Source organism: Microtus oregoni, unplaced genomic scaffold (assembly GCF_018167655.1).
Source record: "Microtus oregoni isolate MIOR12 unplaced genomic scaffold, Mior012 000017F_ref0000208, whole genome shotgun sequence".
NCBI lineage: Eukaryota > Metazoa > Chordata > Mammalia > Rodentia > Cricetidae > Microtus > Microtus oregoni.
Genome location: NW_024543076.1, coordinates 25,565,522 through 25,578,685, shown reverse-complemented (window position 1 = coordinate 25,578,685; position 13,164 = coordinate 25,565,522). Strand labels below are relative to the sequence as shown.

Genomic DNA, 13,164 nt, shown 5'->3' with positions numbered 1-13,164 from the left:
GTTTTAACTGTTCCCTGTTTCCTTGCTGCCTGTCATGTGCACTGAACCTTTTCATCATGTATAAAGAATTGTACTTGAAATTCTTCTGGATGGCATAGGTATGTTTGAAACAGGACGTTCAGAGTGGTTTGTTCTCTTTGGCTTGACTCTGTTCTGTCCTAATGCCTGGGCCAAACCTGAGCCCTGAAAAGCATCCACTACAAGGCTAGTGTTACCTAGTACTCAGCAGAGACTTTTTCACTAGCTACCTCAGAAGAACATAGTCAACTCTGAGACAAATTGAAATCAGATTCCAAGAACTTCTCTTTTTCTAGAAGCTTTCTTCTAATAGTGTAATATTGTGGTATTACCAAAGATGAATCTAAACTAAACTAAACTAAATTCAAGCTTTCTATTCAATTTCTCAAAACTAAACAGGTCAGTGGTTACAGATTATGTAAGTGATAGCCATCTAAAAAGATAAGAATGTAGAGTAGTGAATGGCACAACTATTATGTTGGTGGCAATTCATGATAGGATGGGAACACCATAGTAAGAGGACACTTAGAAAGCCTGTAAGACCAGTAACATTATTCCTTAATCTGTTTGGAAGACATAGAGTAGTTTTGCAATTATTTAAATGATCATAATTTTTCTTCATATTATAACATAGCCATTTAAGTACACATCCTGTTTCAAGAATCTAATGATTTGACAATAGAGATAGTGTGAAACCCTACTTTTCCTATTTTAGATACACTTATGGAATTCTATAGGACTGAAATTCAACTTCTCAGAATCTCCACTAAATGGGTTTCAGACAAATACGTTGAATTGCAATATTTCAATTTTTTTGGAGGCTATAGCTGTCTTAAAATGTGATGTGTCTCTGCTTGCATATACTGGCTCTATGGGATCCTATTCTCTTTGGATGTAAACCTTGCTCAACCTAGATGTAGTAGGGAGGGCCATGGACTTTCCACAGGGGGCGGTGCATGGCACTCCCTTAGGGTTGGAGGGTGGTGGGAGAAGGTCTGTGGAGGGAGAGGGAGGAGAGTGGGAGGAGGAGGGAAGAGGACTTTGGATTGGTATTTTTTAAGTAATAAAAGAGGGAAAAACATAAAAAAGAAAAAATAAATAATATCAAGTAAAACTTTTACTTCTTTTTCAAATGTGAGACTTTGTGCCTATAAAAAGTGCAACAATTTTATTTTAATTGATCAGGCTACTTTATGCTTCAGAAGACAAAACCTTCACCGGTAACTCCCAAATACACTTTCTTCGAAAAACATTAATTGTGTCCTTGGACTCAAATGTTTCTCAAAAATATTAATATCCCCACTTCCCAAAGCTGGGGGTCTGAAAGAGAGGGATCTTGAGACTTTGAGAGAACTTGGATTAAATTGGCGACTGATGAAATTGGAAGGACACATGAGAGGCCAGTAAATGATTAAGTCAAATATCAAAGGGCTAATGTCATCAGTGAAACAGTAAGAAAATGGAGTTCCAAAGTCCAGATGAGAAAATCAGGACTTATTCTGTTACTGAATTCATTGAAGTTCCATAATTGGTAAATTTAGAAAAAAATTCTCAAAAGATTTCAAAAATTCTCCAAGCTTAGTTACTATAAATATTTTGCAGATTTTTCTGTTGTTTAAATTGTCATCCTGTGCTATACAGAGAAATTCTCCCTTTGCAGAGAAAATGCCCAATAATGGGCTCTTTTTCGATTTCCCCATGTGGAGCAAGGATAACTTAAGCAAAGTGTTATATGAGAACAATCTATTCTAATATTGGTGTTCATTGTGGACTTCTTGTTTCAAAAGATATTGTTCAAAAGATATTAATAGTAAAATTATTTGAAAGCTCATTGCAATTCCTGCATAGAAATTATATAATTAAATCTCATCAGGAAGGTGATAATGGTTCATCTAAATGAAGGTAGTACATAAATATCTTAGATTTCTTCTCAAGTGTAAGTTTTTCTTCCAGGCTGACTTTTACTAAAGAGGACCAAGGAGGAGTATAAGTAGCCACTTCCCTACAAATATTTGAAAACATTTCTGCATATAGCTTTGGGTGAAATTTTTATTTTGAAAAGAAGAGAAAAACAAAACAACACAAAATTAAACCAAGGATCAATATCTTCCCACAATTGCCCATTTATACTGACAGACAAAATAAATTCCATCCAAGAGAATACACTTTTATTCCTTCTCCGGACACGTAGGCTTCATGTATCTATTATTCAGTTTGTTAGATTTTTTTTGTGACCTCAACCTGAATTTTAAATTAGCATTATATCAAAAATTGCTGAGTCGAAGAAATGGCTCTCTCAACAGTTGGCTGAATATGGTCTTTACTCTTCTTATAAGGTCAAGAGCATTTCCTGGATGGACCTAAGTTCAGCTTCTCCTTGACTCTACTTGGATGTAAGAGAAATGGGTCTGTTGGCAGTCCTTTCGTGCTTTATTATTAATGATTATCTTCCTTCACAGTGTCTTTGGCTCCTAGACTCACAGCTGAGCACCCTATGCACAAAAACATCTTTAGCCTATGGTAGTGTTCACTTAAACTGTCCAAAATATAAAATAAAATGATAACTGGAGCTGGGCGGTGGTGGCGCATGCCTTTAATCCCAGCACTCGGGAGGCAGAGGCAGGCGGATCTCTGGGAGTTCAAGGCCAGCCTGGTCTACAAGAGCTAGTTCTGGGACAGGCACCAAAGCTACAGAAAAAGCCTGTCTCAAAAAACCAAAATAAATAAATAAATAAAAAATGATAAATGGTGCTGCAACTTTTACCTGGTTTGAATAAAGATCTGAGTTATTAAAGTGTCTTTACCCTTTCTGTATTACTCCCTCCCTCCCTCCTCTTCTCAAGAGACAACCATTCTCTATCTTACCCCTGCATTTATTTACAGTCGTCTCATCAATAATACCAGCATTTCACAAAGATTTCTGAATATTTGTATGAATGGTCTATATACTCTTGAGCAGGTTTCATTTCATAAGATACGATTTTGATGTTCACGTGCATCAATATGTGTGATATGTATCTTTTCAGCGTATGAGTAGTTCACAGATTCCATTTCCTGTGGTGATTTCACTCTCTTGTGATTTCTCCAGGACAAACAACCCTGGGTAAACATTTTTGCATGTGTTTCCTTACTCACCCACAAAACATTAGTATAGGCACTGAACTCTGGCCATTGGAATGAGTATCTTCTTCACAATTAGAAACTGATAATGTTTTTCACAGCATTTGTGGCAACATATAATTTTAGTTCCATGAACTAAAAGTTCTTCTCAGCAACCGTAGCATGTTTACTGAAAATTGTTAAGCTCCGCAAATCTGAAAGTTAATCAACAGTATTTTGGGCTCTCATGTTTTTCAGAATATGATCTGTCTAGTGTGATCTTCATTTAATCATAATTGCAGCATGTTGGTAAACTACCACACATTGTTCTTTGACTATAATTTGCCAATATTTCTTTTGGCATTGTCAAGAATTTATTTCTCAAATCCCAGTGACAAGTAAGAACATACATATCATCTTTGCTACTGGCTCCATCTGTATATTCTTAGCCTCACTCTTGGGACCAGTGGTCGAAGGTTTGTAATATCTTAGTGGAACCATTTGTCTATCAATTCCTACTTTGCATAGAAAGATGCAGACATATACTGGAGTATTAAATCAGATACTTTCGTTGAAAGACTGAGAGATGAACTATAAATAGGATTTCTCACAATTGTTGTAACCATGACAACCATAAATATGAGTGCAGTTTCTTTTTTAAATGAAATTAGACATGTTGAAATACCATCTTGTTAACTTGATCATTCATTCATTCTTTTCTTAAAATGCATCCCAACTCCTGATGATGTTCCCAACAAAATGAGAGAAAAAAAGATACAAAAATTACAACAAACCATTATAAAGAAGATGAATAACATACTTTTTTTGAAAATACAAGAGAGACAAAGAAATAAAAAACCAAAACATTGATTGATTTATGAAACACCTTTCTTTCATACTCAAATAAAATATGAGGAAAATAAAGACTAAATTTGTTCAGCAGGTGTATCTTTTTGTTTGTCTCTTTGTTTGGTTTTTTTGTTTGTTTGTTTTTTTTTGAGATTGGGTCTCACTCTATATCCCTGGCTGGCCTGTAACTCACTATGTAGCCTAGACTGTCCTGGAACTCACAAAGATTCACCTGCCTTTGCTTTTCTAACGTTGGGATTAGAACCACACCCCGCCTCAGTAGATAATTTTTTTTTACACGTTGTGTGATGTTTTATTCTTTTGGGGGGGCCTTCATCCAGCTCCCAAATAAACCACATACAGAGGCTTTCTCTTGCTTAGGAACCTCGGCTTTAGATTGGCTTGCTTCTTGCCAGCTTTTCTTTTGTTTTTTATTTATTAAAGATTTTTGCCTCCTCCCGCCACCGCCTCCCATTTCCCTCTCCTCCCCTGATCAAGTCCCCCTCCCTCATCAGCCCGAAGAGCAATCAGGGTTCCCTGACCTGTGGGAAGTCCAAGGACCACCCACCTCCATTCAGGTCTAGTAAGGTGAGCATCCAAACTGCCTAGGCTCCCACAGAGCCAGTACGTGCAGTAGGATCAAAAACCCATTGCCATTGTTCTTGAGTTCTCAGCAGATAAAATTTTGTGTAACTAGGTGTCTGATGTTCTTAGTAACACTAGTCACTAGGTATATAACCTTAAATAAAATAGGTATACTCGAAGCCTTGCTTTTCTTACCAACAAAATAGGAGAACATTTTAAAGAGAGTATACATCTTTTAGAGTTGTTGCCATGATTGGTGAAATTAGTATACACAAAATGCTTAGAGACTTCACTGGTATTTAGCATTGAAGACACGTTGGTCATTTGGGGGTCCTTGGGAAAATGATCAGGGGCACAGAGGAGTTTCATTCATCCTCAGTGTGCTGACTTAGCTCTCTGTTTTTAAATGTAATCTGAAAATATAGAAATAAAGTAACACATAAAAATCAAAGATTTTTGTCACTTTCAGACCCCTTGGTTTTCTGTATCTATTTAGATTTCAACTTCGGCTGCATGCTAGCATCAGATCTCAAAGCCACATTAAACTTCTAATTTTGTTCCTTTTATAGGATGTCAGAACATTTGTCCACTGTGCATCACCAATCCTTTAATCTCTGCTCCACTTTCTCAGTCTTTTGTATCTTGTTCGGCCTCTGGGAATGGCTTTATCTCTCTCTTTGCCTTTAGATATCACCGTAGAAGCTTTGTGTCTAACTGTTCTAAAAACTTAATATGTTCACACGGGCTTCTTTGGTTTTGAATGCTATTATTGGGGATGGAGGTGATAAATATAGAATCCCTATTTATTTTTTATATGGAAGTCTTGAGTGCTTCAACCTTGTCACACTTGCCAGCAGTAGGCTTTTTGCAAAGCTTGCTTTCTGCTTTTATCAAACTCAGCCCTGGCTGGCATGGGAGCCTAATAGCCACTGGCTGAGCTCCTATGCAAGCTTTCTGTAATCCTGCAGGCTCTCCTCTTCCTCGGCATACACATAATCACCCTATCTCAGTGGGGTACTAGCCGAGATAAAAGAAAGGAGGAATAATCAGAACTGTGAAATAGGAAGACAGGAAGACGGCCACAAAGGGAGATGTGAGGGAAAACGAGAACGAGAACAATGAGAATGAACCAAGAAATCAACATTTATCTAGGATTCGCTATGTTCCTGGCACAGGGCTAGCTGCCTTCTGTGTGTGATTCGATTGCATCCTTACTGGCCAAATAAGAGGATCATTATTCCTATTAGTAGATGATGAAATCATGTGTTATAGGTATCAAGCAAACAGCTGAAGATCGTGCAGTTACCGAGTGATGGGGTTCTGTTTTCCAGGTTACATGTTCCTGTTCCTTGTCTGTCTTCCACTTAAAGGAAGGGTCCACAGCTTTATTTGAATGTGTGTGTGTGTGGGGGGGGCTCTGATAAGAGTAAAATTTTTATCTTCTTTTTCCCTTTCTTCTTTTCTTTTCAGTAAGCTCTACCTATATATTTACAACTGTACCTTAGAAACAGCAATACAAATGTCTTTGCATTAGTATTAGGAACACAAAGTCCCATAGTTGAGATGAACAAAAATATGAGTCTTCAGAACATTTCAAACAGTGACAATATAATAGAAAAATGCAATATAGCAGAGGAAGAATTATAGCAAATACTGCCGAGTTTTAGTGTGAGAACTCCATTATCAAGAACTTTGTGAATTTGTTCTGTAAAGCAAATGGGCATTTTGTGGGTAGGGCAAAGTCACTCACATTCAGAGATATTTTATAAAGTTGTTTCTCATTTGTTGTCCGGGAATACTTAATGAAATCTTTGAACCACAAAGTACATGTTTTTACATGATAATTTGGTAATACCGACTATTTACATTTATTTCTGTTCTAACCACGACCAAATGAGAGTTTGAAAATTATCTTTTCCCATTAATTCATTGTCAGTTCTGGAATACTTCAGTGAGCACTCATTGTATGCTTATTATATAGACAATTTCATAAGTATACATGCTTATAATATACACAAATTGCAAAATCTATTTACTGGCCCTGAATTTTATACTTCAAACAATGAAATTTACTATGTAATCAAGAAAATGCAAAACTGAGTAAATGAAATTTGATCTTGGCTTTGTCAAAACAAAATGGTAGATTATAGATACTACTGAGAAGGAAAGAAAGACATTATAGGTGGATAGAGGAACGTAAAATCCAGCAGCAGGATTACTGAAGCCCACTTTGAAAAAAGCAAGTCACAAAAGATTGCTCACAGTGATTATGTGTTGAAAGTGAACCAAATTGCTGAATGTGGTAACTTGTAGCTGTAATTCCAGTGCTTGGGAGGGCGGTTCTTGAGAACTGGAGATTTGAGGACAGTCTGCGATACACAATAAGTTCATAGTGTGTCTAAGCTCCATAACAAAAACTATCTTAAAAACACAAGAGTTGAGAAGTTATCTCAGTGAAAGAGTATTGTCCTTTCATTTCCAAGGCTCAGGGTTTAAAACCCATCACTGGACAAAAAAAATTATCATTTCCCAGACACATCGTTATTCTCCAAATGTAAATAGGTGATAGTGAATCTAGTATATGTGATAGCTTCCATTTGTTATTAATGGAAAAAATATTGCTTTATATCTGTGGTTCTCCACCTTCCTAAAGCTGACCCTTTACTTCCTCATGTTGTGGTGACCCACAAACATAGAATTATTTCATTGTTGCTTTATAACTACAATTTTCTATTTTTACGAATTGCAATATAAACATCTAATATGCAGGGTATCTAATATGGAACTCCTGTGTGGGTCATGACCCACAGGTTCAGAACCACTGCTCTAAAGAATGGCCATGAGCAATGAATGGGTCAAACTCTGTGCTCCATGTGAGGAGGGCTGATTGCTAAACTGTCAGTCACACAACCTAGGATGTGGCTATTGGGGGACAGAGGTGTTTCTTTGCTCCTGCCTGATGACTCTACAAGGGAATTAAGCCAAGACCCCCAGAATTCACTTCCTGAATATTTTAGTTTCCTTTTCATTACATTTCGATTTCTTGAATCTTCAAATTGATCCTTACATGAGCAAAGGAACTCTGTGCCTATGGCTGAAAGGCATTCTTGTGCTATTCATTAATATTCCTTTGAGACACATAGTCAGAGAGGCTTCTAGAACATAATTATACTCCAAGGAGACTCAATTATATTTTTGAGAAATTCTAATGGAGAGAGGTTACTTTCCATATCAAACACAGCAATCAGCACCTGCTCCGAATTAAGGGTGAGACCTTTACTTTACAAATACAAATGTCACTGTGTAGGGACAGTTCGATATAAACAGGAGACGTGATTTGTCTCTTGGAAGGTGGAGGTTTGTGTGTCATTTGTGCGCATACAAGCAAGAGACTCCACCTTAGCCGAAGAGGAGATATATCACGCGATGAGAGTTCCAGCTGGACTGTTTCATCCTGTCCTTGGGCCTTTGGCCACTTCATCGAGCCACCATTTCCCGTGTGTGTGTGTGTGTGTGTGTGTGTGTGTGTGTGTGTGTGTGTGTATGGGGAGAACAATACATCACAGCACAGCAGTGAGACTGGAAAGCCGCTGTGTGAAAATGCTGAGAACTATTCAACTATTCATAGCAAGGAAACTGGAGTTCAGTGTTGTGATTATAAGAGATTCGTATGAACTGTATGCACACCAGCACTGAAGACGACTGAAAAATGTAGAATTCTGACACCTTTAGTCTCCATTTGATGGACAAACTGCTGACAGCTGAATATCACAAACAGAAGATTTGAAAGCTAAATGAGTTTCACTGCCTTATGATAGTTTTACAATGCAATTGTTAGAGGAATTAATTGGTTTGAGAAACACGTTTCGGTTATTGAAATGAACTGTTTTCTATTGGGGGTTAATATCACCCTTATATATTATCTATATTTATATTATATATAAACTCTAGGCTCTACCATGGTGAGTGTCACACCAATACCAGTGTGAGTTGCCAGGCAGACACATGTAAAAATAATTATCAGTTACATAGGAGTTTGTTCTGTCTATCACTGAGTTAAACATGTAAGTGATAGGAATCACATTCTATAGAATTTCCATTTCAAGTAGTAAAAAGAATAACAGGAAAGATAATTAAAATATTTACAACATTTTGAGGTGTGGATTACTGTTTTTCTGCTGCTGTATGTGAGAGGAACAGTAACCCTTAATTAGCTCCAATGTCATTCTCAAGAATCCCCCATATCCTTGAGTTTAGCTCTTCCAGGTTGCATTGACTCGTTCTAAGAAACTGCTAAAAATTTTAAACAAAACAGCTACTTTCCATCATAAATAACAGCGTATTAACTTCTTAGAACAGAGGCTAAGACAGCATTCTCTAGACTCTAGATGGACGTTATGAAAGTTTGTCATATGTACACATGCATTGTCTTATATAGTAGTTATACTGCTTTATAATTAATTTTATGTCAAATGACAAAGGATATATCCCTTTCCAACAAGATCCACTTCATCTTAAATCTGCTGATTATCATCTGCTTTATGAAGAATACATTCTTATTGAATTAAATAAATGCATTATTAACAATTTTCCCCAGCTAGAGCAAAATTGTTTATTAAATTTCCCGTGTGTCTCTTTAAATGAAGGTTACTGCATTTGAAGTTAGTGTTGAGTTTCCTTGCCCTTCTCAGCCTTTTGTGTTGATAAGTCTTTTTGTCTTCCATCTAAATGTACTTCAGTTTTTCTGTGACTTATTACTGTGGCCTGGATGTCCTCACTGTCACTCTCTGCTGCAGTATTGACCTAACAACAACATGTAATCAGTTATGTTGGACAGGCAATGCAGGCATAGCTTCTGTATCTAGTTGTGGCCTGGCTTTTCCAGAAAGCGCCATGAAGAATAGGTTCTACTTTGGGGGTATTATTTGTTTCTCTTTCTAATAAATAATGTGTGTACTATAGGTCGAGCATGCACTTCATAATTGACTAACTGTGGAGATCTCTACAGTTTGTTCTTTTCCTCATGTATACATGTCAGAGGTTATCAACTTAGTGATAGAGAATACTGAACTCACTGAGAAACTGTGAGAATCTAGATGCCCTTCAGGGATTTTCCCATCCCTTTCATCACAGTCACAGATTTAGAAAAAGAATCACACCTCCACTGTTTCTGAGATTCCTTAGAGTTGGCCACCACTGGTTGTCTTAGATGTTTCGTAGTTGTATAAAACAAGGTCCTTCCTTTGTCTTAGATGAATGATAATGCAGGAGGTTTTCCCTTAAGAAGAGCCTTTTCTAACTTTTGTTCTTAGTTAGTCTTACTATATAGCTTTTGAGATGTAACTTATTAGGTAGACTTGGCTTGTCTTGAATTTGGAATAATCCTCCTCCTCTGGGTTTCAAATCCTGGTATTACAGATGTGTACCACTGTGCTTGGTCCTTTATCACTTTATAACTTTTGAGATGTAGAAAATGATTCTTCAGTGAAATCATACACTCGATAAAGTCCCTTCTCCCTTCCCTCTTGGATTTTCTGTTGTCTTATTTAACAGACATTTTTCTGACATCTTAGATTAGGCTTCCTTCAAGAAGCACCAACTAAGAGAAAGTTTTTGATGGGCAGGTAGCTTATTTTGGAAGTGATTCCAGAGAACTGGGATATGGGCATGCATATGTTGCATTAAAGAGGTAATTTGTGAATTGGTTATGCTGTGCTTTTGACTCTGTTAGAACCCTGGAAGGACTAAGGAGTTTGGGAGAATGTGTCTTAGAATCAAACTAATAAAGGATGAATCTGTAGAATGTGTGTACTGGTTATGCTCTCCTAAATATCTCAAGAATATGATTGTTCTCAAAATAGCTAGGAGCATCTTTAGAGAAACCAATAGACCCTAGAATCCAGTCTTAAAATTGTGGTCTAAAGTTCTGTCATCACAAGTAGAAATGAGCTTTTCTTCAGTTTGCTGCATGTACCACACCCTATTATTGCTCTATTGTTATAAATGTGACTTGATTCCTCTCTAGAATATATCTTAGATATCTTAGATATGTAGTTCCATTATTTTAGTTTTAAATGAGAAAAGGTCAGTTGAATTTTAAAATCACACAGAAATTCAGAGGAAGTCTATTTTTATCCTAAAGGGATTTCATGATCCTTTGTTTAAGCCCTGTCTGCCTCAATTCACTGCCTTCAAAATATGCAAAAAGCATGTGAAATCAGGTTCTATTTCAGTCACATAAGAATCTTAAATCCCATTGCCCTCTGAGGTGAGACAGTCAGCTTCGATATAACACAGTGAAAATGCTTGCAAGAAGTCTCCTTTTGGTAAAATCACTCTTCATCAGCATCTGTCACCCTCCAGATCAATGTGGGATTTTGATTTATGCCAGTCCCTTGTAACTAATTTTAACCAATACGGTCAGAAGGGAAGCAATGACTATGTCTTCTGGGTCAAAATATTTGCTTTCTTAGTTTCTAATTATAGGAGATCCGAATTTGAAATCTTAGTATCTATGGACAATGAAGCCTCACTCAACTAGTATTCTACAGATACTTTTATCAATGAGGCTCTGCTCTTCTACACAGGGCATGTAGTATGTGCAAGATACCAGTCTTTGTTGTTTCAAACCAATGAATGTTTGTGTCACTTATCTTGTATTGTCTCTCATTTAGAGAGGAAAGCAAATGATTCTATACTTCTTGAATTTCCTATATCTTTCATTCATTGGTGATTCCATTCAGGCAAAATATAGTTTTGTGATGATTGATGAATATTGGCAAATTTGCCTAGCAACTGATCCACATATTAGCAATGTCTTTCCTCTCTGCAGTATCCTGTGTGCAGGACATTACATGTTGACCTCCATTTTCAGGGAATCCAGCTAACTATGCAGCACCTACATTCCAAAATTTATCTTTGTGCTCACTCAGAGATCATTATTCCTACAAACATTTCCTAAATCTATTGTCAGTTATGGCAGGAGTAATAAAGTGGAATGTTCTCAAAAGGCCTTAGTTTTCCTTAACAGCTAACTGTGGCTCAAGTGCTTCTTAATAAAATTACCATAAGTCTTCTGGGCTTCTGGATATTTGTCTAAGACCCCCGCATGCTCTAACTCTTTTTTATTAGCACTCAGAATTATTGCACTCTGAGAGCACCCCCAGCTTGTTCATTTCTTCACTGTTTTCTACTGCATGGATACTTTTCCTAATGTAACCCACAAATTACCATTTGAAAATTTAGATTGAAATATTCTTCATGTTAAGCCTAAGACTTGCCCAAAATATACATTCTCTCGGTGTGTTTAATTGAGTAATAAGATTCATTATGTTAGACTTACTAATTTCCCTTAGTTTATAAAGGCAAAATGAGGGCTGGGACAGTGACATGAACTTTCTCAAGATGTGGAGCAATAGGTTCAGAATCAGTTGTATTTATTTTAAGTGGTCTCAGAACTGCTAAACTGAATTGTCAAGAAAGGACCTCAAACCCCAAATTTTAAACTGTCTCTATTTTTTTTTTACTGTATATTCTACAGAGTTAGTAATCAAGTTCACACAGAACTAAAATCCAACAGAAAGGAGAGTAATCAAAATTAGTCAGCTGATTGAAGTAATGCTTCAGTTTAAAATATTGAACCACTGATTCCAGGGTCAATGCATTATTTACAAAGAGTACTGTATTGTATCATAAATGTCTGGAAGCTGAAGAAGTTCTTATCCTCATGGTAGTTGATGAATCAAATAATGGGAACTTACGGGAAATGTGCTTTATCTCATTGATATACAAGGCTCCTGTCACTGCCTTGAAAAATATGACAGAGATCTCTGGTCCAGGACATGGCTAAGATGGTGGCTATTACTTAAACAATAATAGGAACTAAAAAATTATCATGGTTTACTGGAGCTTCTAAAAACTTCACAGGCAATGATTGGACTTTAACAGGTTGAAAATGACTTCTGGAAGATTATTTTGACATTGGTTTTTGATTGATTAGTTGATGTTTATTTTGAAAATTGACATAATGAAGTCGTGGAAATGCTGGTCTAGTTATGGACAATTTAGTAACTAAGTTAGGTTTTTAAACACATTGTTAGTCAATACAACAAAAGGAATTGATGTTTTAGTTGCTGTAATTTAGTTACATATATATGTCCTGTCAAAAATAGAGTACAGTTTTCTTTGAAAGGAAAGGAGAGGAAGGTTAGGACTCTTCTTGACCAGTAAAAAAGAAGTACTTGATTCTTAGAATATGCATATGGTCAAGGTGTTGTAGCTTACTTTTTGGCATCTAACGACTGCTTTTGTTTGATTATTATTATCATCATTATTATTATCAAAAAGTGAAAATAAATTGTGTAAAATAAAGGGAATTTTTAGAATTGATTAAATAACTCATCAAAATAAAACACAGATGGAGGTCAAAAAGATGGTCTAGTGTGTAAAGTACTTACATTGCACATATAAGGACCTGAGTTTAGCTCTCAAGCACACATGTAAAAAGTTGGATGTGGCTGTATGCACTGAAATTCTCAATACTGAGAGGCAGAGACAGGAAAACCTCGGTGCTCATTGACCAACCATTCTATGCAATCAGTGACCTACGGTTCA

At 36.5% G+C, this 13,164-nt stretch overlaps 1 pseudogene; it reads left to right on the top strand.

Moving 5' to 3' along the window:
- The first annotated feature begins 12,728 nt into the window (after positions 1 to 12,728).
- Positions 12,729 to 12,863, top strand: LOC121458588 (annotated as a pseudogene).
- The last annotated feature ends 301 nt before the right edge of the window (positions 12,864 to 13,164 follow it).